This window comes from Xenopus laevis, chromosome 8S (genome assembly GCF_017654675.1).
Source record: "Xenopus laevis strain J_2021 chromosome 8S, Xenopus_laevis_v10.1, whole genome shotgun sequence".
Lineage (NCBI taxonomy): Eukaryota > Metazoa > Chordata > Amphibia > Anura > Pipidae > Xenopus > Xenopus laevis.
Window position 1 is genome coordinate 5,317,709 of NC_054386.1, and position 27,738 is coordinate 5,345,446.

The 27,738-nt window shown below is 40.6% G+C and overlaps 1 protein-coding gene across 3 annotated transcripts in view; it reads left to right on the plus strand.

Moving 5' to 3' along the window:
• The first annotated feature begins 977 nt into the window (after positions 1 to 977).
• mideas.S (mitotic deacetylase associated SANT domain protein S homeolog) overlaps positions 978 to 27,738 on the plus strand; it is a 56,331-nt gene continuing 29,570 nt past the window's right edge. For 2 of the 3 annotated variants that reach the window (XM_018232252.2, XM_018232254.2), the window contains exon 1: positions 12,723 to 13,057. The gene's annotated coding sequence lies outside the window, so the exon portion shown is untranslated. Of the gene's footprint in view, positions 1,246 to 12,722; positions 13,058 to 27,738 lie in introns of those variants that run through there. The other variant, XM_041575285.1, reaches the window with a different exon arrangement.

A 27,738-nucleotide genomic window follows, 5' to 3' on the forward strand; every position in this document is an offset into this window, starting at 1 on the left:
TTTGGCACACACCACCAGATTCATTTCAAAGGTCTAGCCAATTGCTCAGGGAAATATGTAATTCAGTCTGATGTTATCTGTCCTTCATGCTTACATGCTGATAATTCTATTGTACACATATATCCAGACATCAATACTACCTCCCAGTGACTGCATACCTCCCAACTGTCCTTTTTTCGGAGGGACAGTCCCTCTTTAGACAGCTCAACCTTCAGTCCCTCATTTGTACTGGAAAGTCCCTCTTTTCTCTGCACTGAACAGCCAGAAAAAGAAACAAAGTTTCTCACTTAATTGGCTTTTAGCAGAGAGCCCAGAACAGCTAACAGGTGCAAATAAGATACTTTGTAACAATTTTGAGACACAAAAACACAGTTTAGATAAGGAGAAATATTTTCAAACTTTCATAATTTTGTAAAACAAACATGGTAATTAGGGGGTGTGCCCACAGAAAGGGGTGTGGTCAAAAAAATTGCTGCGCTACGTGCGGGAAAAAAAAATGTGTCCCTCTTTTTACTTCCAAAATGTTGGGAGGTATGCCAGTGTTCACAAATCTTCATTATTAGTGAGGATAAGAATAGTCGAGTTGATGTAAGGAACTTGGCTGCTCCTACTAGGGTTACCACCTTTTCTGGAAAAAAATACCGGCCTTCCTATATATTTCTCTTTTTTCTCTATTAATAACATTGGGATCAACCATCATTTTTATCGGCCAGGCCAGGTGGCAAGCCTAGCTCCTACCCATATACACAAGAACGAAATATGAATTATTCCCATTGCTTGTCGGTGCATTCAATTTTCCTAGTTTACTCTTCTATTTATGTAATAACTGGAGAATATATTTCCCCTTTAACCGCCAGAGACATCAGGGCAGTGACTTTTAGCATCGAAAGAATTCCTGTACTTTTTATTTACCACTGGAATAGGGGGAGGGAGTAAAGCTCAGAATACAAGGAAGTGAGAACTTTATGGAGTGAACATGTACACACACAGGCACACAAACAACTCATTTATGGACTGTGGAAGAGAGTAGCTGGATTTTGGAGTGCTGACAGAAATACGGAGTGAGGCACCCTATGGAAAAGAAAATGCTTTGTTTCTGTTTCAGATGCAGTTTCTCTTCTGGATTTATGGTTTTCATGAAGTACCCTGATCTAATTGTCTATTTCGGCTCTTGCTTGGGGTGTTTGCAACTGACAGGAGCAGCTGATCTCTCCAGGTTCAACTGAGCAAAGTGCAGCAACTCAGGTCTGTGTTCCTTTTCCTTCCAACTTCTACTGGTAATCAGGCAAATTTCCATAAGGCTCCTTAAAGGTTTGTGCACTATGTATTTGACAGAAACATGGTAGCTAATATTTGCTGATTGCTCAGCACCCCATGTATGGTGAAGACCTATAGAGCAGGTAGAAAGAGGGGGCATCACAGGGAAATATGGAGTCAGAAGGACAGAATGTTTAGCAATTTATATCAGTGTTGCCCAAGCTGCAGCCGTTCAGATGTTGTAGAAGCTATGTAAGAGTCAATAAGAGTATATTGATATATTGCCTGTTCTGGAACATGGCTTTATTTGTCTTTAATCTCTCGATATGATTTGAGGAAGGAGCCAGACTGAGTTTCACTAATAGTCATAGAGTTGGTTTTATTAATGATTGACAAATAGGTCATTCTGTACAGACACTATAAAACTGCCCACTGACTCCTTCTAGGCCTGGGCTTCGCTTCATAAAGGAAATGATTGGAATACATTCTGTGGTTTTAGTTCTGTGGTGGACAATTCATTGTTGCCAGAAATTAGAATTGGGCAGTTTACCCAGTGGCGTAACTAGTTGTTACTGGGCCCCATAGCAAATTCAATTTAGGGCCCCAAAATATTTATAAGTTGGCCTATTTTACCAAGATATATTAAAATTGCTAATTAGGGTCTCACTGGGCCCCCTACACTCCTGGGCCCCCTGCAACCACAGGGTCTGCTTCCTCTATAGTAACGCCCCTGAGTTTACCGCAGGCAAAATAATGAAATCTCCGATGGGTTGGTGGTGTTGGTTATTGTACTGGAGAAGATTTCCCCAATGTTAGTAAATAAGCCTTACTGTGTTTTTTTGTGAATGTATGTGTATTTGTAGGTAATCTGTAACCCTACAGATGTCAATTAAAGCTCACAACCCCATATCTCACTTATTCTATGCAAGGACTGTATTGATCCAACAGGGCCAATAAAGTTACAGTCAAAATAATTACTGCATTTATAAATAAAGAAGCTGACTAAGAAAAAGAAATACTTCTGGTAGAATGTAGCAGGTGTAAAGAAGAAATCTGCAACAAATTTAAGAACCTCAAGGGGCAGATATTACGCCTGAGGAAGGGGCACTATGGGGACTTTGGCTTTCGGATGCCGCCCCCCAGGCCCGGACTGGCAACCTGTGGGTTCTGGCAAATGCCAGAGGGGCTGCTGTAAGATGTCATAGACAGTCACTATTTAGTGGGCTGGTGGGGGCTGATTGGGCCTCTGTGTACATGGAATGGCAGGGCCTATTTCAAGCTCGATTTCACTCTCTGCACTAGGATTGACAAAAGTTTAAAAATTGGAATTTTGGCTCTTTAAGTTACCAGCTGTGGCTTTTGCCGCCCCTGATAACCCACGAGCTGCTGCCACCTAAAGCGAGTTTCTCAACTTGCATTATGGCAGCAGCATCCCTAGGAAGTGCTGCAATTCTGCCACAATAAAGGCCATAACGGTTTGAATGCTGTGGCATGGGAGCAGCCTGGGAATTGATTGCACCCTAGGAAAAGCAAGTAAGAGTTGTGCAGAAGAAAAATTAGCACAAATTCCAATCATTAACTCCTACGCAACAAGGTTAGATTGTATGTAGATGAAGCAAAGTGTTTTTTGGGGGTGATACTTTCATTTCACAAACCAATGGTTTGCAAAAGTTTTCTGTCTACTAGTGCAAAGGTAAAACACATACCACCCACCCTACTACTATTGGCTCATGAATGTGCATTACAAATATCATTGGACTGCAGACTTTTAATAAATGAGTCTGGCCAGGGGATTAATGCTTGAATCGATTTGGAGCCATTAACTAATGTTATGGTGAAAGAATAAGGAATGATTCTGCTGTAAATCAACCACTGTACCCTTGGCACAGACATCTGTTGTATTGAGTTAGTTATATTGGTATTGTATAAAGTAGTGGCATGTTAGCACAGTAAGTAGCATGACATCCTTGTTGCAGATTGGTTTCCTTTCAACCAGGGACCTAACTGCATGGAGTATGTTTATGTGAGTTTTCTTAAGGTGATAGGTTTAATTTGGTAATTGAGGAAAGGTTAGATTGCAAGTTCAACAGGGTCAGTCACTGTTAGAACAATTTCTGTATTGAGTTGAGTATGCTGTTGGTTTAAAAAGGATAATAATAAAATATGATAAGGGCTAAAAAATTGTATGTCATAGCCCCCCCCCCCATTAAAAACATTTCAACACAAGTGATAATAGGTATCTCATATAGTAACTGATCCAGTAATCAAACAATAGTCATAAAGGTCAACACATGCATCAGTATCACACATATTTAGTATCCAAATGGGCCCTCAACTATTATCAAATACATAATATAGATAAAGTAAGATGAAGTAAGATAAATAAAGAGTCTCTTATCTAAATTATAGGGGGCCTGCTGGTAGACTAGTCAAGGGCATATAATTCCATTCATTCAACTAGAGTTGCAGTTGTGCAAAGATGGGTGCAGTTGTTACACAAATTGACACTATTCATTAGAAGTCCCTATGCCCAAGCTGCTTCTTGCACCAGTGTGTTAGTGACAAGCATCAATGCACACCACCAGTCTGTCCTCTGTGTGCCTGTTGATGCTGTTGAACCCTGGAGCTACCACAGCCTTGAAGGGTTCCCAAAGCAGCCTGCATCAATATATGCAGCATACTTATTCCTTAAAGGGATCCTGCCATCTGAAAACATGTTTTTTTCAAAACGCACCAGTTAATAGTGCTACTCCAGCAGAATTCTGCATTGAAATCCATTTCTCAAAAGAGCAAACAGTTTTTTTTATAATCAATTTTGAAATCTGACATGGGGCTAGACATTTTGTCAATTTCCCAGCTGCCCCCAGTCATGTGACTTGTGCCTGCACTTTAGGAGAGAAATGCTTTCTGGCAGGCTGCTGTTTTTCCTTCTCAATGTAACTGAATGTGACTCAGTGGGACCTAGATTTTTACTATTGAGTGTTGTTCTTAGATCTACCAGGCAGCTGTTATCTTGAGTTAGGGAGCCGCTATCTGGTTACCTTCCCATTGTTCTTTTGTTTGGCTGCTGGGGGGAAAAAGGGAGGGGGATGATATCACTCTAACTTGCAGTACAGCAGTAAAGAGTGATTGAAGTTTATCAGAGCACAAGTCACATGACTTGGGGCAGCTGGGAAACTGACAATATGTCTAGCCCCATGTCAGATTTCAAAATTGAATATAAAAAAATCTGTTTGCTCTTTTGAGAAATGGATTTCAGTGCAGAATTTTGCTGGAGCAGGACTATTAACTGATTCATTTTGAAAAAAATTTTTTTTCCCATGACAGTATCCCTTTAACAATCATCTGCATGTTTCTTAAAAGGATCCCCTTTAGATCTAAAAGTCTGGAATTTAGAGCCAAAGTGCCTGGAATTAGCAGTCTTAAATGGTTAATATCTCAGAAACTGCAAGAAATAGAAAATTATTGCAGACTGCTGATGTGTTTTGATCATCTAAATTTATTTATGGGTTTAGATCCAGAAATGAAAGCAGAAATGACACATTCAGTTTTTCAGATCAAATATTTGATTCTCATTTAGGAAACAAAATCAGTTTGGACAAAGCTGAAAGCCTTTGTGGCTGACCCAGATAAAACACAGCAATGTATGCTGATGTCAAGCTGGACGCAGATCCCCTTTATTCTTTTTCTGCACAACACATCGGCTTGCATATTAACTTGCATGATCTGCGCATAGACTTCAGCTTGTAAGATGATCTTTTGTTTTCAGCCTGGCCATGATATGTGAACCTGTAGCCAGCTGCTCCAAGCTGCACTCTACAGCAAAAGGATAGAGCGTTTGTTTTATGGACACAAGTTACAGGGACAAAATCATAATAAAAACCATAGTATAGATAATTGAATAGCTTTAGACAAGATTAGTTTTACAAAAGTAAAGGTGGCCATAGACGCACAGATAATATCGTACGAAACAAATTTTCGTCCTATATTCGTTGCGTTTATGGTGGGAAAAGAGCCGTCCGATATCGGCAGAAGATTTGGATATCGGTCGGCTCGTCGATTGGGCTGGACGGAAAATTTTGATCGGGTGCCTTTGAAGGGACCCAAACATCGCCCATTGTTAGTGCTAAAATTTGGATTATTCGGATAAAAAGAAATCTATGGGAGACGGCCTTTCTGTAATTCAAAGCTTTCTGGTTAACGGGTCACATACCTGTACAAGGTAATGTGGATCAAAGTGGCTGATTATACATTAGGGCTAAATTAATAGAGTGTGAAATAAAAGGAATTCCATATGCAGGGCCGCTGCACACTGCGTCTTCATCCGACAGTCGGATACATGTCGTCTTTACCTGCAACTTCTCATTCACTTCCTTTTTCTTCTGGGCAACCAACACATCGAATGCGTGTCATCTCATGGCAGCAGATCGCTCCTTGGCGCACAGTGGAGTTCAGCCCTTAAGAATTACTCAATTTATCCAATGAAAACCAGTGCATTCCTTTTGTATAAAAGATATTCTATCCATATATCTATTTGCCAAAATGTGCCCCATTATAAGTTTAAAGGGATACTGTCATGGGAAAAAAATTTCAGTTAATAGCGCTGCTCCAGCAGAATTCTGCACTGAAATCCATTTCTCAAAAGAGCAAACAGTTTTTTTTTATATTCAATTTTGAAATCTGACATGGGGCTAGACATATTGTCAATATCCTATTTCCCAGCTGCCCCAAGTCATGTGACTTGTTCGCTGATAAACTTCAATCACTCTATACTGCTGTACTGCAAGTTAGAGTGATATCACCCCCCTCCCCTTTTCCCGCCAGCAGCCAAACAAAAGAACAATGGGAAGGTAACCGGATAGCAGCTCCCTAACACAAGATAAAAGCTGCCTGGTAGATCTAAGAACAACACTCAATAGTAAAAACCCATGTCCCACTGAGATACATTCAGTTACATTGAGAAGGAAAAACAGCAGCCTGCCAGAAAGCATTTCTCTCCTAAAGTGCAGGCACAAGTCACATGACCAGGGGCAGCTGGGAAATTGACAAAATGTCTAGCCCCATGTCAGATTTCAAAATTGAATATAAAAAAATCTGTTTTTTAAAATGGATTTCAGTGCAGAATTCTGCTGGAGTAGCACTATTAACTGATGTGTTTTAAAAAAAACAAACATGTTTTCCGATGATAGGATCCCTTTAAGAACTACAACTGCTGACTGGGGAAGGATGTTGGGAAAGTTAGCTGTAAAACTGTAAGTTTATCCATCTGTGGTACAGAGGCTCTCAGAGCCATATTTGTTGCTAGGAACAGCTGATTTTTATTTAGGGATGGGGTTTTTTTAGTAACAAAATTTGCTGGTTTTATTTCCAGACAAAATCACAGAACGTTTACTGCTCATGAACCCAGAGCTATAAAGGGGCGGCTTTATCCGAACAGATAAGCCATTGTGCCTGCTGCAGCTCTGCCCGCAAGGACTACAATGCTGAAAGCACAGCTGTGTCACTGCAAATCATGACTCTGAGCACTCAATAGAAAATTGTTCTTTTTTTCACTTAATGGGGGCATACATTTCTGCAAAATGAAATATAGAGCCTACCAAATATTCACCATATTTTCTTTCTTGTTTATATATAGACAGATATTTTATGGCTTATGTTAGGGGTTCCATTTCACTGCATAAAGGGACATCTAGGGGCTAATTTACTTATGGTCGAATATCGAGGGTTAATTAACCCTCGATATTCGACTGCCGAATTGAAATCCTTCGACTTCGAATAGCGAAGTCGAAGGATTTACCACAATCGACGATTAAATCCTTTGAATTGTTTGATTCGAAGGATTTTAATTCATCGATCAAACGATTTTTCTTCGACCTAAAAAAGCTAACAAAGCCTATGGGGACCTTCCCATTGACTTTGGTAGGTTTTAGGTGGCGAACTAGGGGGTCGAAGTTTTTTTTAAAGAGACAGTACTTCGACTATCGAATGGTCAAACAGTCGAATGATTTTTAGTTCGAATCGTTCGATTCAAAGTCGTAGTCGAAGGTCGAAGTAGCACATTCGATGGTCAAAGTAGCCAAATTTTTTTTCGAATTTCGAAGTTTTTTTTATTCTATTCCTTCACTCGAGCTAAGTAAATGGGCCCCCTAGTAATGTTGGGCTTGAGACATTTGATTGATCTTCTGCTCCCAACATCTTCCTGACACCTATCCGGCTCAAATACTGTATTGCACAAAATGTCTACTGATAAAAATCCTTAAACCAAAAAAAAAAAAAAAAAAGAAGTAAAATGTATTATAAGCAATTTTCCAGTATACATTAAACACTTTCAGTGGTTTTAAAGTTATATGTAAATATAATTGCAGCTGAAAGGAGTCTTCATTCAACTCTGTCCACACTGCTGGTTTTGTCTCCTGAATCTAAATTCTCTACTTCCCATAATGCCTTGCATGCTGCGTCACAGGCCTTTCCATCAGCTGGCTTTGGCACAATAGTAAATTGGTTTAAGGGCTCTTACACACGGGCTCCCCCGCTTTGCGCTTTCTTCCTGTTCAGCCGCAGGGGAGCGCAGGAGTAGACACTCTCAATTATTGTGAAGGGGGCTGTACTCACACAGACGCATGTAAGCACCAAATGCAGGTGGGACGCAGCATGTTGCATTTCACCTGCATTCGGCGCATACATGCGTCTGTGTGAGTACAGCCCCCTTCACAAAAAGAAAGCGCAAAGCAGGGGAGCGCAGGAAAAACCACCGTATGTAAGAGCCCTAAAAGTTAGAACTAGCAGTGCAGAGGGTAACTTTTACATATGAAAAATGCTTTAGAAAGTAATATTACATTTACAAATAACTTTGAAAATTTGTAATGAGTTCATATTGGAAAGCATCACCATACCTCACAACTGTCCCTTTTTTTGCGGGACAGTCCCGATTTTGAGAGCTCAATCCGCAGTCCTGGATTGTTACTGAAAATGTCCCAACTTTCTCTTTGAACTCCTGCACTGAATAGCCAGAAAAAGATACCAAGGGGCAGAGTTATCAAGGGTCGAATTTCGAGGGTTAAAAAACCCTCGAATTCGACCCCCGAAGTAAAATCCTTCGAATTTGAATATCGAATTCAAAGGATTTTAGTGCAAAATGTTCGATCGAACGATCTAATAAAAATCGTACGATTCGAACGATTTTAAGCGATCGATCCAATGATTTTTATTCGATAAAAAAAACTTAGAAAAGTGCTCTGGAAGGTCCCCATAGGCTAACATTGTACTTTGGTAGGTTTAAAGTGGCGAAGTATGAAGTCAAAGTTTTTTTGAAAGAGACAGTACTTCGATTATCGAATGGTCGAACGATTTTTACTTTGAATCATTCGATCGAATTTGACCAATTCGATGGTCGAAATACCCAAAAAAATACTTTGAAATTCGAATATTTTTGCATTCGAATTATTCACTTGAGCTTAGTAAATCTGCCCCCAAGTGTCTAACTTAATTGGCTTTTGGCAGAGAGCCCAGAACAGCCACCAGGTGCAAATAGATAATTTTGTAACAATTTAAGATAAGCAAAGAAGCAATTGTAACAATTTAAGATAAGCAGGCATCGGGGAAACTGTGACTTGCAGCTTAAAGGGCAATTCACCTTCATTAACAAAACTGTAATAACACATAAAAACCACAGAAATGTGTTCGAACGTTCATAACCTACCAAATTTTGTAAAATGACCTAAGCAAAATGGGCGTGGTCAAAACATTTTTGTGCCTCTTTCTATTTCTAAAATGTTGGGAGGTATGCATTACCTTTTGTTTCATTAGGAAAAATAGTATTTTTGAGGTTTTTTTTCCCCATTAAGGATTTTTATTTGAAGATTTCTTTTGTAGATACAGTCTCCGTTGTGTTAGGAGGGAGTACATCAGAGCTACCTGCCTCCATCTGTCCTCTGAGCTAATGCTGTCAGGTCACTATCATGAATAAGCAGAATTGCTTCTATTAAGGAAACACTGATGATGAAATTCTGTTGAGAAGTTTCTAATACTTACCAGGGTGTCAAATGCACAGCTCTGCAGGACATCACAACAGAAACATGAAGTTAGCGGGGATGTATTTTCTTGCCATTCCTGTTACAACAGCTTGTTATCCTGGAATTCCTTTTGGTGAATTCTTCTTTTACTGAAAGTTCTGTATGCTGCCAACCAATGTTCCATTGCATATCATAAACTTTATGCCTAAATTGCTATCAGTGGGGTGAATGGTATACAAAGTATTTTTTGCTCAGGCACTTCTGCTTTCTGCCCAGCAAAAAAAAAAAAAACTATATACCAAAACAATTGCAGATACCATCTGTTAGAGTTCACATTTTGAGATGAGCTTAAATAACCTCATAATGACTAATACATTATAATTGATATGTTGTGAGTTGTATAATGTATGTTTATAGTGACTAATATCAACTTCATGACCTAAAAGTTTCTTTTGAATGGAAAACAAAAGACATTCCTGGGATTTTTGAAATGTTCTTTTATGAGGCCTTGAGCTGGGTCAGTGTCTGCCTGCTTATGGTCTTTAGTGTGTAATTATATTAATTGATTGTTTGTTTAGGTGGCCATGCACTAGACCAGTGATCCCCAACCAGTAGCTTGTGAGTGACATGTTGCTCTCCAAACCCTTGAATGTTGCTCCCAGTGGCCTAAAAGCAGGTGCTTATTTTTGAATTCCTGGGTTAGAGGCAAGTTTTGGTTGTTAAAGCCAGGTGCACTGCCAAACAGATCCTCAATGTAAGTTGACAATCTACATAGGGGCTACCAAATGGCCAATCACAGCACTTATTTGGCACCCCAAGAACATTTTTCATGCTTGTGTTGCTCCCCAACTACTTTTTCTTCTGAATGTTGCTCATGGGTTCAAAAGGTTGGGGATCCCTGCACTAGACAATGCTTGTTGCTATATGGTTCATTGATCCAGAGGTACCATATACAGTATGCCCAACTTTCTATGGTTCCATTTATGTGGTCCGACAGCCAAATGATCAAAATTGCTGCAAGTGAATACAGTAGGTGCTGCCAATGCACTATACACTGGCAGATATTTTGCTAGGACCACCATCAGGGGCCCAATGGCAGAAGGTTTCTCAGAGTGAAGAAAAAAGGCAGGCACTTCAAAGGATTAATCTTCCAGACAAACTTGTAAAGTAGTAGGTAGTTTATTCAAGGTACATCAGGATACAGCCTTTTGCGTTTCGTATCATAAGGCACTCAATCATAGACTGAAGTGGCGGTTTTATTGGCAAGCTGGAAAGTGGGAAGAATTTGTGGGACAGTGGGTGGAGCTCATGCAAATTAAGGACATATTCTGGGTGTAATTGGTGTGGCTGGGGTAGACCAGGAGCATGGTCCTATATGTAATCTAGCAGGGGAATCTTTCTTTTTTGGTGTTACCGTTCCTTTAAAGAAAACTTCTAATTTATTTTTTTATAATTTAAATTATTTGATAACATTTTTTTAGCATGGCGTACACATCTAAATATGTCCTTGTTATGTACAGCAGGATATCATAAGCTCAATAAACAGAAATAATTCAGGATTTCCTGTTATGCACATTGACTGATTGCATGTCAGTGGTACTTATTTTCAGTTTTATAGTGCGTTTGCCTGATCGTGGTGTACCAGCATTCATTTACTACACTCGGCACTGCTCAGACTATTTCATGTATGTGGCACGGATTAGCAGTCTGTGGGGCAAATTTACTTCATTTAGGAACTTTGCCGATTTACTAACGGGCGCTGGCGTAACTTCGCACTTATAAAGGAGATAGACTCTACCGCTAATTCGCACTCTAACGCCAGGCGAAGTTTCGCTTTGGCGAATGGACTTAACTATGCAAATTCACTACGATGCGGATTTTAGTGCACGTTACCTCTTGCGCCAGACTTGCCTTCGCCTCCTCAGACCAGGCTAAGTGAAATAGAGTAGATAGGATTTCCTCAAAAAAAAAAAATTGGAAAATCTTGAAAGTCCTGAACCGCCAAAAACCAGAAGTCAAAAAAGAGCCGAACTTGAAGTCCTGAAGCTGCGGAAAGACTCAAAGTCATGAAAAGAGCCAAACTTGAAATCCTGAATCCGCAAAAAGACCCAAAGTCACAAAAAGAGCCAAACCTGAAGCCCTGAATCTGCAAAAAGACCCATAGTCATGAAAAGAGCCAAACTTGAAGTCCTGAAGCCGCAAAAAGACTCAGTGTCGGACTGGACCACCGGGACTCCAGGAAAACTCCCAGTGGGCCCAGGTGTCAGTGGTCCCTTGTGCTGCTAAACATTTGGCCATTCCCTATTTCTATGAGAACAATGAGGTTAAATAGATGGAATAATAAATTATAGTATGCAAAGAAAAGAGACTCGGAGAATAGAGGTGGAGTGAGGAGAGGAAGAATAATAGTACTGAAAGTGGGCCCCTGGCCTAAATTTTCTTGGTGGGCCCCTGGTGTCCCAGTCCGACACTGAAAAGACTTGAAGTCATGAAAGGAGCCAAACATGAAGTCCTGAAGCCACAAAAAGACCCAAAATCACGAAAACACCTGAACTTGAAGTACTAAAGCTGCGGAAAAACTCAAAGTAATGAAAAGAGCCAAACTTTAAGTCCTGAAGCTGTAAAAAGACCCAAAGTCATGAAAAGAGCCGAACTTGAAGTCCTGAAGCAGCGAAAAGACCCAAAGTCACGAAAACACCCGAACTTGAAGTCCTGCAGCTGCAAAAAGACTCAAAATCACGAAAACATCCAAACTTGAAATCCTGAAGCGGCGAAAAGACTCAAAGTCATGAAAAGAGCCAAACTTGAAGTCCTGAAGCCGCAAAAACACCCAAAGTTATGAAAAGAGCCGAACTTGAAGTCCTGAAGCCACGAGTTCAGTTCCACTGAACACTAATGTGTTTTTTTTATTTTTTGAAAGCCCTAACCACCGATGTATTATTTTAATACTCAACAGGCCCCTGCCACCAATGTTTTTTTAAAAAAATATTTTCTGGGGTCCCAATTATTTTTAACTTGTAAGAGGGGCCCTGGCGCCAACATTTTCTTTAACTTATGGGGGGCCTGACCACCAATGGTTTTTTACATTTTTTTATGGGGGTCCCTGGAGCCACGTTTTTTTCTTTTTCAACTTATAGGGGGGCTGGGATGGGCGGGCCCCGAATATGTAGCTGTGACCTGTGATATGTAATGGCGGCCCTGCTGTGAGGTATTTTATTGAAGAGTGTTAGTGAAAGTTTAGGGAGGGATTCTATTGACAGTTTAAAAGATCATGTGCAGACTTAAAGCGTGACATGCGCCTGAGCCAATACAATAAAATGACTTCTGAGACTAATCTATAAACTGTGCGTCCCTGCAGCTTTCTTTCCTCAGCAGAGTGGGCGTGTCCTAGGAAGTGTGTAATGGTAGCGCCCAGTGGCTCCTCCCCTCCCTATTAAACTCTCATTCCCGCCCCTTTTTTATGTTGTTGCTGCTGCACAGTGAGATCAGCTGATGAGTCAGAGCCATGCAGTCATTCCACTCTGCACACAGAGACTGCCCGGCCACTGACACACACACACAGGGAGACAACGCCGCTCTCTTGTCGCTGAAGCAACTTCTGAAATTTGAGGGCGCAGCTTTTGCTCCTCACGGCGAGTCGTAGAGATCGGGAGGCAGTGGCTGGAGATCTCTCTGGTGCAGCAGGTTTATTTGCACGGAAGTACTAGTTTGGTTGTGTTACTTCTGCTGCTGCTGCTGTGAGAGGCAACTGGATATGACTGGGCCGTGGCTTTGTTTGCTGGAACTTGGTAAGTGTGAGAGAGAGAGAGAGAGAGAGAGAGAGAGAGAGAGAGAGAGGGGGGGGGGGTTGGTTCATGTGGAGCTCAACTCGCTGTCAGCAGCTTTGAGAAGTGGCAGTTGGGCTCAGCACATTGTATGAGAGGAGTAAAGCATTGCTGGTCTGTTGTGCTGCACTCAGCACTGGGTGACACTCAGGAGGGATCAGTCTGCATTAATAATAAGAAAAGGCCACTGCAGTCTATCCTGCCGCTCTTGTTGTACTGCAACTCTCACTCTCAGCAGACTGACTCTGCAAGTCCCAACTAGAGTCAAAATAGTTGCTGGCATTTCAGGTACACAGAGGCCCACTAAATACTGACTGTCTATGGGACCTTACAGCAGCCCCTCTGGCATTTGCCACAACCCACAGATTGCCAGTCCCAGGCTGAAGGCTGAATACCCGTCCTTGTCACTTTATTTCTTCTATTAGTATTTAACCCCCGCCGTGCATGGGAGACTTTACACCAAACCGTCCAAGGTGCTCGTTATGAGTTCTTGTACCGCTGCCTTGTGGCTGGTGAAGAGTTAAAATCGTATCGCACGTTCTGTAATACAGTGGTGTCAAAAGACTCCCAGCGAGAAACGCCCATTTCACAATAGCACTCGTTTTAAAGGAACAGTAACACGGAAAAGTGTTTTAAAGTAATACAACAATAATGCAGTGTTGCCCTGCACTGGTAACACGGCTGTGTTTGATACCCCGGGATATCCCGGCAAGTACATTTAAATATAGTCATATGTTTAAAACACAAGTAAAAATATTTGAAAGAAAACTGCTGTGTTAGCTTCAGAAACACTACAGGTATGGGATCTATAAACCGGAAACCCATTATCCAGAAAGTTCCGAATTATGGAAAGACCGTCTCCCATAGACTCCATTTTATCCAAATAATCCAAAATGTTAAAAATAATTAATTTTTTTCTATGTAATAATAAAACAGTAGCTTGTACTTGATCCAAACTAAGATATAATTAACCCTTATTGGAAGCAAAACCAGCCTATTGGGTTTATTTAATGTTTATATGATTTTCTAGTAGACTAAGGTATGAAGATCCAAACTATGGAAAGATCCATTATCCGGAAATCCCCAGGTCCCGAGCATTCTGGATAACAGGTCCCATACCTGTACTATAGTTTATATAAACAAGCTGCTGTGTAGCCATGGGGCAGCCATTCAAGCACAGGATACACAGTAGATAACAGATAAGCACTACTATAGTTTATATAAACAAGCTGCTGTGTAGCCATGGGGGCAGCCATTCAAGCACAGGATACACAGTAGATAACAGATAAGTACTACTATAGTTTATATAAACAAGCTGCTGTGTAGCCATGGGGGCAGCCATTCAAGCACAGGATACACAGTAGATAACAGATAAGTACTACTATAGTTTATATAAACAAGCTGCTGTGTAGCCATGGGGGCAGCCATTCAAGCACAGGATACACAGTAGATAACAGTTAAGTACTACTATAGTTTATATAAACAAACTGCTGTGTAGCCATGGGGGCAGCCATTCAAGCACAGGATACACAGTAGATAACAGATAAGTACTACTATAGTTTATATAAACAAGCTGCTGTGTAGCCATGGGGGCAGCCATTCAAAAGAGAAAAGGCTCAGGTTACACAGCAGATAAACTGTGTAGAATACAATGGTGTTATCTGTGATCCACTATTTAACCTGTGCCGTATAGCCTTTGTTCAATTTCCACCATTGCTACACAGCAGCTTGTTTATATTAGGGATGCACCGAATCCAGGATTCGATTTGAGATTCGGCCCTTTTCAGCAGGATTTGGATTCGGCCGAATCCTTCTGCCCGGCCGAACCGAATCCGAATTTCCATATGCAAATTAGGGGTGGGAAATCACCTTTTGTCACAAAACAAGGAAGTAAAAATTATTTCCGCTTCCCACCCCTAATTTGCATATGGATTCAGGAGTTCGGATGAATCCAAAATAGTGGATTCGGTGCATCCCTAGTTTAAATGAACTATAGTAATGTTTCTGAAGCAAACAGATCAGTTTTACCAGTGCTGGGCAACAGTACATAATTTTTTCATTACTTTAAAACACTTTCATTTTTTTAGTGTTACTGTTCCTTTAACTCTTGGCTGTCACAATACTTGGCAGTGCTTTGGGGCTCGGCTGTGTGCTGCTCCCAACAACTTCTCCAAGTCCGTCCGTAAGCAGATTGCATTTGTATGGGTTTCCTTTTGCTCTTTAAATATATACAGGCTGGTTAGTTGGCCCCTGATGAAACTGATCATAGGGTTGTTGTGTGCTCTGGCATTCACACATTTTAAACCGATTAAAAAAAAAAAAAAAAAAGCTTGCACAATTGTTATTTTCACTTTCCCTCCAAGATGGGAACTACAGAAGTGAAAGTGCAAGACTGCGCATTTACATCGCCACACTACAGTGCTGTATTAGAATGTGCTATATTGATATTCGGCAGGCGTTGGGGTATTCTCATAATAAACTCCCAGTCAGCAGAGCAGAACTAATGCGGTTCAATGCTTAGGGCAGAGACACATTAAAGGGAAAACATATTTTTTTTTTCAAAACACATCAGTTAATAGTGCTGCTCCAGCAGAATTCTGCTCTGAAATCCAATTCTCAAAAGAGCAAACAGATTTTTTTTATATTTAGTTTTGAAATTTGACATTGGCTAGACATATTGTCAGTTTCCCAAGTGCCCCAGTCATGTGACTTATGCCTGCACTTTAGGATGGAAATACTTTTTGGCAGGCTGTTATTTCTCCTATTTAATGTAAATGAATCAGTCTCAGTGGGACTTGGCTTTTACTATTGAGTGTTGTTCTTAGCTCTACCAGGCAGCTGTTATCTTGTGTTAGGGAGCTGCTATCTGGTTACCTTCCCATTGTTCTGTTGTTAGGCTCCTGTGGGGGAGGGAGGGGGGTGATATCAATCCAACTTGCAGTAAAGAGTGACTGAAGTTTATCAGAGCACAAGTCACATGACTTGGGGCAGCTGGGAAACTGACAATATGTCCAGCCCCATGTCAGATTTCAAAATTGAATATAAAAAAAATCTGTTTGCTCTTTTGAAAAATGGATTTCAGTGCAGAATTCTGCTGGAGCAGCACTATTAACTGACGCCTTTTGGAAAAAACATGTTTTCCGATGACAGGATCCCTTTAAATCCGTTTGGTATATTTATCAAAGAGTGAAGGTAGAAATCCCCACAGTCCTCTTGAGTGAAATTCCGCTACTCTCCATTCATGCCTTTCATTCATGCATAAATATGCCTTTCAAAATCACATAGAAATGAATGGAAAGTGGTGGAATTTGACTTTAGCAGACTGTGGGTTCCATAACTTCAATTTTGGATAAATATACCCCCATGTGTCTACAACCTTTTTTAGCTGCTCCACTTTATGCATATAAGTAGATAGATCTTTCTTTTTTAACATGCATATAGGTCATTTGTTGTAGACCAGCATCTTTAGAGGGACCAAAAGAGGACCTATTATACTATATAACCAGTTTCATCATATACATCCCAATCTCTTGCCCTCCAGCTTTTGTTGAACAGTTGGAGGACCACAGGTTGAACATTTATAGTGTATGATTAACCACCCTCCCTATAAGTCTCAGTTACACCAGTGCTGACGTTCCTCTCTTCTAATAATAGTTGCTGGCAAAAATAAACTGAACAAACTGGTACCCAGCTCACCCCAATAACAGGGTGTTTGCAACATGCACCGGGTTCCTTGTGCCGAAATTGAGATAATGGGGCAAAGAGCCTGTAATTTATTGCTCATCTTCAGGATGATGGTGCACATTGTTTCACAAGGGTGTTGTCATGCTCTGATTTGCCTTTATAGTACAAAGTGTCAGCTGTCCCAGTACTCTCTGTTGGCTTTGTTACTTGCGTGTGCAGGAAAGTAACCACTCGTTTATTCACTTATTAGTGAAGGGGTTAATCATCAGAGCAGGAAAGAGCAGAAAAAAATCCCCACGAGTGCTGAGCCTACCATCCTGTTGATTATTAAAGGAGAACTAAAGCCTAACTAAAGAAGTAGCTAGATATGTTGTACATGATGTTTTGTGCTTCTGTACCAGCCCAAGGCAACCACAGCCCTTTAGCAGTAAAGATCTGTGTCTCCAAAGATGCCCCAGTAGCTCCTCATCTTCTTTTCTGCTGATTCACTGCACATGCTCTGTGCTGCTGTCACTTACTGAGCTTAGGGACCCACTCACAATATACAGTACACATAGAATAGAAATGTCACAAGATAAGGCTGATTAGTAATTAATACAGATAATTACTACATGGCAGCACAGAAACCAGTGCAATTAGCATCAGAATTGAATAATCAGCAAACCTGTAGCATCAGCTTATATTACAGCCAGGGAAGCTCATTTTCTGCTGGATAATTAGTGACGAGCCCTAAGCTTAGCTTCTCAACAGCCAATCAGAGCCCACTGAGCATGTGAGTGTCACAGACACTTTCCAAGATGGTGACCCCCTGTGACAAGTTTGAAGTCCTGGATCATTGCTGCTATTGACAAGCACAAACTTTAGCCTCGTGCAATAAGTTCACTATATGAAATGGCATTTTTAATCACATTATATTTTAGGGTTCAGTTCTCCTTTAAGTACTGCATGCTCAGCCGTAGACCAGTGTACTATGACTTTTATAGATTATTTTGAAACATGTAGATCGTAAGCTGCAGAGGAGAGGGGCCACCTTCCTCCTCTATATTTGCAGATGTCTCTGTTTATATATTATATGTTTGGTTCCCGGATGTGTAGGATTAATGTACTGTAAATGTGTCCAGCGCTGCATATTCTAGCAGTGGTATATAAGTAATGATATTCATACAGTATTGAAGTAATTCTCCTTCCCCCTAGGGCTGTGGAAGGTTGGAGCCAGGCTTTGCTATTGTAGTGTTTCTAGTAGTTACTGTCCATGCTGGCTCTTAGGGGCGCTTGTAATATTCATCTTTTAACAAGTTGCCGGAATTCTTGGCTACTGAGTTGCAACTGCCCATTCCAGGAAAATACTCTGCATCTTTCCATCTGTCTCTAATCCGGTAAAACATGTTTGGGAAGGGAGGCTGAGCAAGGAGCGGCTCATACAGTTGTTATTAGGTCAACAAGCATCTCAAACAGGAACTAGTGCTGTATCGGTAGCAAGTTAGGGCCCAGCAGCTTCTATGTACTTCACTTAGCAGCTCCTTGCAACAATAATATTCTTAAAGTGATACTGACACTAAAAAACGACTTTTTAAAACAACTTAGCAGCTCCTTGCAACAATAATATTCTTAAAGTGATACTGACACTAAAAAACGACTTTTTAAAACAACTTAGCAGCTCCTTGCAACAATAATATTCTTAAAGTGATACTGACACTAAAAAACGACTTTTTAAAACAACTTAGCAGCTCCTTGCAACAATAATATTCTTAAAGTGATACTGACACTAAAAAACGACTTTTTTAAAACGACTTAGCAGCTCCTTGCAACAATAATATTCTTAAAGTGATACTGACACTAAAAAACGACTTTTTAAAACGACTTAGCAGCTCCTTGCAACAATAATATTCTTAAAGTGATACTGACACTAAAAAACGACTTTTTAAAACGACTTAGCAGCTCCTTGCAACAATAATATTCTTAAAGTGATACTGACACTAAAAAACGACTTTTTAAAACGACTTAGCAGCTCATTGCAACAATAATATTCTTAAAGTGATACTGACACTAAAAAACGTCTTTTTAAAACGACTTAGCAGCTCCTTGCAACGATAATATTCCTAAAGTGATACTGACACTAAAAAACGACTTTTTAAAACGACTTAGCAGCTCCTTGCAACGATAATATTCTTAAAGTGATACTGACACTAAAAAACGACTTTTTAAAACGACTTAGCAGCTCCTTGCAACAATAATATTCTTAAAGTGATACTGACACTAAAAAACAACTTTTTAAATCGACTTAGCAGCTCCTTGCAACAATAATATTCTTAAAGTGATACTGACACTAAAAAACGACTTTTTAAATCGACTTAGCAGCTCCTTGCAACAATAATATTCTTAAAGTGATACTGACACTAAAAAAACTATTTTTTTAAAATATGAATGTATATTAAAAGTTACCTATAGGTCATGTTGATTGTTTTTTGCTGAGACGTTTGTTTTTGTAAGTAATTGTTAGTTGAAGTTCCTAAACCTGACTGTTCTGTCCCGTCTCAGTTAGAGTTTCTAATGCTAACGGACTCCTGCTGCACAAATATGGAAGCCCCATCATACAGGAACATGGGGCACCAAGGTAATGTAAAAGCATTGTGCAAATACTTTATGGCAAAGTTATAGGTAACTTTTAAAGGCAATATTATGATAGATGTAAAAAAAAAAAAGTTTAATTTCTGGTGTCAGTATCTCTTTAAACCCAGGCTGTGCATTCCTCACATTATCCTCCTCAACATAGAGCAACTATATTGTGCTTTTTTTAAGTGCAGGTGTTTCAATAGTTACTGTACCTGCACATTCCCAGCAGACCCACTCTACATTCCGTGTCTCCAAACGGCTGGCATGGGATTATGGGAGTTGTAGTTTAAGAACAGATGTAGTGCACACACCTGAGTGAAGGCTGTCACTGTGAAAAGTGTGGAAGGGTTGGCCGTTTAGATATCCAACACGACAATAAAAAAGTTGAAGATCATAGAGGGTGCTAAGATATTTGCGGGCTCCAGGACACACATCAACTGTATTTTTTGTTGGAATGGATCCATCCAATCATCCTCTCTTATAGGAGAATGAAAGTTACCGAAGCATTTTATTGCCAATAGATTAGCCATAATAGTGCAAGCTATAACACTATATTTATTCTGCAGAATGCTTTACCATACCTGAGTAAACTGCCCTTGGAGCTCTCTATTTGTTTCGGATAGCAGCTGCCATATTAGCTTGTTGTGACATCACTTCCTGCCTGAGTCTCTCCCCGCTCACTTATAGCTCTAGGCTCAGATTACAGCAGGGAGGGGAGGAGGGAGGTGAAAAAGGGAGGGGGATAGGGGGAGAGGAGCAAACTGAGCATGCTCACGCCCAGGGCAAGGAGGTTTAAGCTGAAAACAGGAAGTCTGATACAGAAGCCCATGAGTACACAATAGAAGGAAAGTGTTTATTTGAGGGTTTGCTGGTGTATTTATATAGACCTTTCTGATAAAGCTTACTTAGTTTTAACCTTTCCTTCTCCAGACAATTCTATGGGATGTTCCCAAATCAGAGTAGTTTAATAATAATAATCACCTGACCAGCAATTGCACCCACAATTTCATAGTAATGAATTGGAGGCGCTATTCTGAACATTTTGTCACCTGGCTGCAAAGCTTTCTTTCTTCCCCAGTGACATCGGAGATTTAGGGGCATTATACGTGGGTTTGTAAATAATAACAGAATGGTGGTTTGGCACACATTACTATTTTGTCAGTTTTGGGAATACATTTGCCTATTTTATTCATTCTTTTAAGGAAAAAAGGACATACAGAGCAAGCCATATTGAATGAGCTACTGTTAAAACTGTGGTTATACTTCCCCTTTAATAATGCCGATTGCACCTATGTGTGCTATAAATCTGGGGCCTTCAGCCAGGCATGTGAAGCTTTGCTGTAGGCTGAGACTGGGAGTTGAGCAATAGCTGGAGAGTTTACGGTCGCCCATAAACACTAGAGCATAAATATACTTGTAGTCTGTAAATAACTCGCAATCAGTAGCAGGAAGAGACTTGCCCACCATTAGCACAACCTGATTCTGGGGCTCTAGGCGGCTTTCTCTTACTTCAAAGAAATAATAAGTGCAGCAAATGAGTTGAGAAAATAAAGTGAATGCATAAGTAAGATTAATAAGTAAGATTTCTGTCTCTCTCTCTCCTGACAGTTGGCAAAATAAATCCATGCAAATGCTAGCAATCTTGTGTTTATTAGTGCATTCATGGGAAGTGACAGTGAAAACTTGCATTATGTGCACATTCAAAGTTCCTGGAAACAACATTTATGATTGTTTGAGAGTGCAAAAAGACATGTGGTTTTCGGTCCTGTCCATATTTTGTTTGTTGCCTCTGTTTGACAGCATTCCATACACAATGGGTGTGTTGCAGGCTTGTGTTAAGCCTTGTGCTATTGCGTTGGATGTACTGATGCGTGGGTGTCTGCTTACTGCAAGTAAAGTTATGCAGGGAGCCCAAAAAAAGCACTCCATTATGCTGTTTTACCAAAGAGAAGAAGATGGCGCCTGTGAGCTTCGCTGTGCTCACTTTGCATGTGCCGTCACTATTTCAAGAGGGGACAGAATTCTGGGGTAACTGTGCAGGGGGGAGGAAGGGAGGTGGGCCAACGGAGTGGGGACTTAACATCGCAGGGTAGAGTCCTGCAGCGGGTCGTACCTGCAGGTTACAGATAGAAGTTTCAAGAGCGGGTATAGACGCGGGTCGGTGGTTCTCCGGGATTGCGGGCCGCTGATCTTCTCAATAGCGAGTGTTACTCCTTTTTTCTGATCACGTCTACTTCTAATGATGTCACTTCCGGTTTACAATGAGCACACTTCCTGTTTCTTGATGGTTAGCGGATCGGGTTGGAAATCCAGACAGGACATTGAAGTTAAAGGGGTTTTAAACCCTACAGTTACACTGTCCCACAGCGCCCCCTAGTTTTTTTTTATAGAAGTTGCTAAATAACACAATTGAAAAGTCACCAATGAGAACTTTACTGATTAAATAACTTGATTATAAATTCAAGAGAAGTGGCTAATGAAAGTGCTGATTTCCAGCACTATGTCAGGCATGTTCCTGTTATCTTACATTTAGAGTATTTTTTTTTTTTCTTTATTATATTACACTGGAATCAGAGATGGGATTAAGGACAGACTTGTTCAGTGCTGGGAAACTGTGCTTAAAGCTTCCCATTATAGTTGCAGGAACAAAGAAGGAAAACAAGGAGACAGATTTATACAGATCAGCTGGGATTCTCATTGGAGGATGTTTTGCATATTAATGCACCCGCTGGCCGCGGTGATTTGTGCAAAAGTTTTGGAAAAATTTAATTGTACAATGTTGCGTTAAGAATACAATACTGATGGTGCTGGACTACAGCTCCCATCATGCCTCGACCTTCATTATATAGTATTCTGGGATTTGTAGTCCAGCCACAACTTAGTAGTTTGGTTGAGCAGTGCAGTGAAGCCACCCTCTAGTAATATAAGCATACCTCCCAACTGTCCTGTTTTTAAAGACAGTCCCTCTTTTGACCGCTCAACCCGCAGTCCCTCGTTTGTACGGGAAAGTCCCGTTTGTCTCTGCACTGAACGGGCAGAAAAAGAAACAATGTTTCTAACTTAATGGGCTTTTTGCAGAGAGCACAGAACAGCCACAGCAGCAGATAAGATACTTTTGTAACAATTTTGAGATAAGCAAATACGTCATTGTAACAATATAAGATAACAGGTCTCTTGGGAGGAGTTAGACTCACAGCTTAAAGGGCAATTCACTTTCATTAGCAAAACTCTAATAAATGAAAAAAAAAAACACAAATATGTTGAAACATTCATAACCTGCCCAATTTTGTAAAATTAACATTGTAATTGGGGGTGTGGCCACAAAAATGGGCGTGGTAAAAATTAATCGTACCGCAACATTTTTTGTCCCTCTTTTTATTTCCAAAATGTTGGGAGGTATGATATAAGTAGTTGCCCCTGTACTGCATGAATAGAACATGTTTAGGGTCCTGCACGGGTCCATTTTTTTGGAACCCGCAACCCACATTCTGACCCGCAAGTACCTTATCCGCAACCCGGACCCGCGACCCGATGACCATCAAGAATCAAGAAGTGCTGTCATTTTAAATCGGAAGTGACAAGTCTTCTGTCATCCATGACAACATGGATATCCATGTTTGGAAAATCAAGTTTTGTTTCTGTCTCTAAAACTGGGGTGTTTTTTCTGTCCGTATTTCTGATTTGCTAAAACTTGGAACCCTTTTGACTGAAACAAGTTAGCTGGAGGGTATTTCATATAACTCAATCCCTTTCAATTAATTTTAGTCTGCACTTCCTGAAGCCCAATCGGTGGCAGAACTACCTGGGGTGGTGTAACTGCACTAGGGCCTGCACCCCCACGGGCATGCTTCTGGAGGGGGGGCTGAGGGCCTTTATCCGAACCCCATACTGGGTAGTTATTTACGTTACTGAGCCCAATATGTACTGTACAGTCTTTGGGGGGGGGCGGGTTGGATTAAAAAATCCAGTCTTTTTTTCTTACTGTATATACTCGAGTAAAAGCCGAGTTTTTCAGCCCCCAAAATATGCTGAAAAACTCTACCTCGGCTTACACTCGGGTGCCCAAGAATAGTCGCCGGCGTCCAAAAACGAGACACCGGCACCTCCAATGGGAGCAGAAACCCTCAATTTTTTGATTGAAACTTACCAGAAGCTGCTGCATTTCTCACCCTAGGCTTATACTCGAGTCAATAAGCTTTCCCAGTTTTTGGAGGTAAAATTGGGTACCTCGGCTTATACTCGGGACGGCTTATACTCGAGTATATACGGTATTTTTTTATTTTTTTTATTTCAATTCTAAATTGTTTTTCATTTAAAAAAAGCTTCAAAAATGTTACAGTTCCAGGAATGTTGGAGGGAAGGAAAGCAGTCGTCATAATAGTACAGCTATGGGATCCAGCATGCTGCAGAAAAAAGCAGCAAGAAGTATTCCCTTCCAACAGTCGAGTCAGGTTTCATGGCAATTACATAGTTTACAACCCAGATTTTTGTCAGTTTCATTATTTTTTGTCATGTGCAACTTCTGTCCAACCGCATCTTCCTTGTACTTCTGCCCTAGGCTATAAAAAAAAAAAAGGGATTTTATAACATCTGCCATTGACTTCTACATGAACTCAGCAGGTCTAAGTTGGAGTCCTATTTTATTCAGACTTTTAACACCATCAGGGGTTTAATAAATCACGAAAAAAAAAATTTCTTTGAAGGTTTCCCTATTTAAAAGTCTTGGGTTAAGGCCATGCACATCTTTATAATTAAATAAAAGATATTAGGATTTAAAGGGAATCTGTTTTATTAAAATATTATCCCCAACCAAAGGTACAGGCTACTAGGGCTGACACTCTGGTTGGGGGTAACAATTGTTTTTTTTTTTTATTTTTTAATTGTCCTCTGCCAACGCTAAGCCACCCGCACTGAGAAGGAGCTCCTGGTACAATCAGCCATGTTGGGGCTAATGCATGCACTTGCTTATTATGCGCATGCGCTTGACATCAGAATCGCATTGTGCATGCACTCTGACATGGCTGCTCGCACTGTTGTCTTAGTGCTGGCAGGGGCAGTTGAAAAAACCAAAAAAGCTACGGTTACCTTCAACCAGAGTGAGCCCACACCTTTGGCTGGAGGTAATACAGTATGCATGTGTGTGTTACCTCATGGACTAGAGTCCTGCATGGAACCAATTTCTAAGACCCGGACCCGCAGCCTGCGACCCGAACCGCAACCCGCATATTTATCCACTTTGATCTGCTACCCGACCCGCAACCCGCCGGCCACCATCAAACTGGAAGTGATAGTGCTGTAAACCGCAAGTGATGTCATCAAAAGTAGGTGGGGACAGAAGCAAGTTTTTTAAAACTTTAAAAGGAGTAAAATATAGACAATATTACATAAGATAAGAAATTTAGATTAGACCCGTGGCTATACCCGCACCTGAAAATCCTCCCCTCATTCCGCGGGGTGCCTGCTGCAGGACTCTACCATGGACTGCCCTTTACACAATGCAGTCTATGGTAAATTACTTATCCTGCTTCACTATAACACCAGTCACAATAAACGTGTTCCTTTTATATAAGCTTTATTCTCCAGCATATGATGTAACCCACACATTTTCCTTCCAGTTTTCTTGCATTAGCAGGCACAATGATGTTCTTTTTCACGTATTGTTTTGTGCAATGCTCTGATATAGCACAAAGAATTGTCTTTCAGTTATTATAGATTTGCATTCCTGAAGCTGGGTTTGCTTCCGGTGAAAGAACCTACATTCTGAAAGCAGAAGTATTGCTTGATTACTGAAAGCATTAACCCCTTCCATTGCATGATGTACAGTAACAATAAAAAATGAAAGTCTTTTAAAGTAATGCAAATATAATGTACTGTTGTGCTTCACTGTTAAAACTGGTGTGTTTGCTTCAGAAACTCTACAATAGTTTATATAAACAAGCTGCTGAGTAGCCATGGGGGCAGCCATTCAAGCACAGGATACACAGTAGATAACAGATCAGTACTACTATAGTTTATATAAACAAGCTGTTGTGTACCAATGGGGGCAGTCATTCAAGCACAGGATACACAGTAGATAACAGATAAGTACTACTATAGTTTATATAAACAAGCTGCTGTGTAGCCATGGGGGCAGCCATTCAAGCACAGGATACACAGTAGATAACAGATAAGTACTACTATAGTTTATATAAACAAGCTGTTGTGTACCAATGGGGGCAGTCTGAATGACTGCCCCCATTGCTACACAGCAACTTGTTTATATCTGCTAGGAAAGGAAGCCTCCCTATAAGATATATTGGATCTAACTGTCAATTACTATCTGACAACCAACTGCTGCATGAAGAGAGAATGAAGAGAAATAGATACCGAGAGAGGGTTAGTGAAGATAAACTTGAATATTTCAGAAACAATGCAGATTTTTTAATTGCTTGTATTCGGAAAGTTTATTATTTCAGTATAATGAAGTTAATCTTAAATTTTCATTTTCGCAATAGTTCCCCTTTAATAAATTTTCAAGTAATCCACTGTCCGTTCAGGCAAATTAAAGGGCACCTATCTGAGGAGAATTGTTCCCCCTCCCCCACCAGAATTGTGGGCTTATAGAGGCCACCCTCTATTTGGGGGAAATATTATTTTGTGCAAATCTGCTACTAGCTGGTGCTATGCCACCTGTCCTTCACGGTGGTCTGGGTGTGGATGGCAGTGTTGGGACCCAAGAATGCAAATAGGCCTTTCCTTCATATTTAATAAAAGGCACAAACTCTGGCCTGGAGCAGTAAACCATAGTCAATAAGATACTTGCTTTTAATCAGGTGAACAGTAAATGCTGCCTGCTGATTATTTGTATAGGTGATAAGAAGTGTAGTAAATGTTGCCCCTGATATTACATAACCCCATTAGAGTCCCATTAGAGGGCTTGCATTGGAGAAAGGACCGGTATCTTTCCTATAGTTATTGGGAGTAGCTGATTAGCAGCTAAAATCTCTGTTGCAGCAGAAGGACTGCAGGTCATGTGACCGTTTCTGGTTTGTGTGTGTGCTAAAATATTTACCAACTGTCACCCAATATAACTAAAGAAACAGGGAGGGTAGATATACAACCAGGAGGAAAGGTCACACAATATAATGTACTTTGTACTTCTACTTTACTCTCCCTCTGATGCCCAGAACAATTGTCCTTTCTGCTGAGGCCAGTTTTGCTTTTCTAATTACTGGAGAGTATTTACACAGCAGTACAATTGTACCCAGTGCTTTTATAGGGAGAAAACCTTAACTGGGGGCAAGCTGTAACAATGGAAACATGCATTTGGGCTAGCAGGCATAATACACAGCATTAAATCCCTGTCCTAAAGACTTTAGAATCCATCTACAGTGAGTAAACTCTAGAAGCTCTTGTTGTTTAGGATAGCAGCTGCCATATTAGCTTGGTGTGACATCACTTCCTGCCTGAGTATCAACCTGCTCACTCATAGCTCTGGGCTCAGATTACAGCAGGGAGGGTAGGAGGGAGTGAACAGAGGAGCAAACTTATTTTAAAGGTTCTTATCCTTTTTATCCTCATTTATGTAAAAATCAGGAGCAAACTGAGCATGCTCAAGCCCTAGCCCTGGAGGTTTAAGCTGAAAACAGGAAGTCTGATACAGAAGCCCATGAGTACACAATAGAAGGAAAGAAATGTGGTGTTTCTTTTGACAGAGGACTCAGAGCAGCATTACTTTGAGGGTTTACTCGTGTATTTATACAGATCTTTCTGATAAAGCTTACTTAGTTTTAGCCTGTTTCTAGAGTTTCAGTCTGGCAGCTCAGTGATTCAGGAGAATCTGAACTGTTACAATTTGCTACATTTAATTTATACAATTAGTTGATATATTTCTCAGCAGTATCTGTGGAGTATCAGCAACTATTGAAACAAGTCTAACAGCTGCCTGTAATGAAAATCAAGGATTCTGCTCAGCAGGGACAAATATAACTAATGTATCAACTAAATGTATCAATTTTAGGGATGCAGGATTTCAGCAGGATTCGGATTCGGCCGAATCCTTCTGCCCGGCCAAACCGAATCCTAATTTGCATATGCAAATTAAGGACTGGGAGAGAAATTGCATGACTTTTTGTCACAAAACAAGGAAGTAAAAAAGGGTTTCCCCTTCCCACCCCTAATTTGCATATACAAATTACGATTCTGTTTGGTATTCGGCCCAATCTTTCGCAAAGGAGTTGGGTGTTCGGCCGAATCGGTGAATTCCTTTATCAATTTAGAACAGTTAAAGAGTCGGCGACCCCCCCCCTCCCAGAGCTGTTTTAGAAGGTGAAAAGGTGAAATATTAGAAAAATGGTCACAAATAGAAA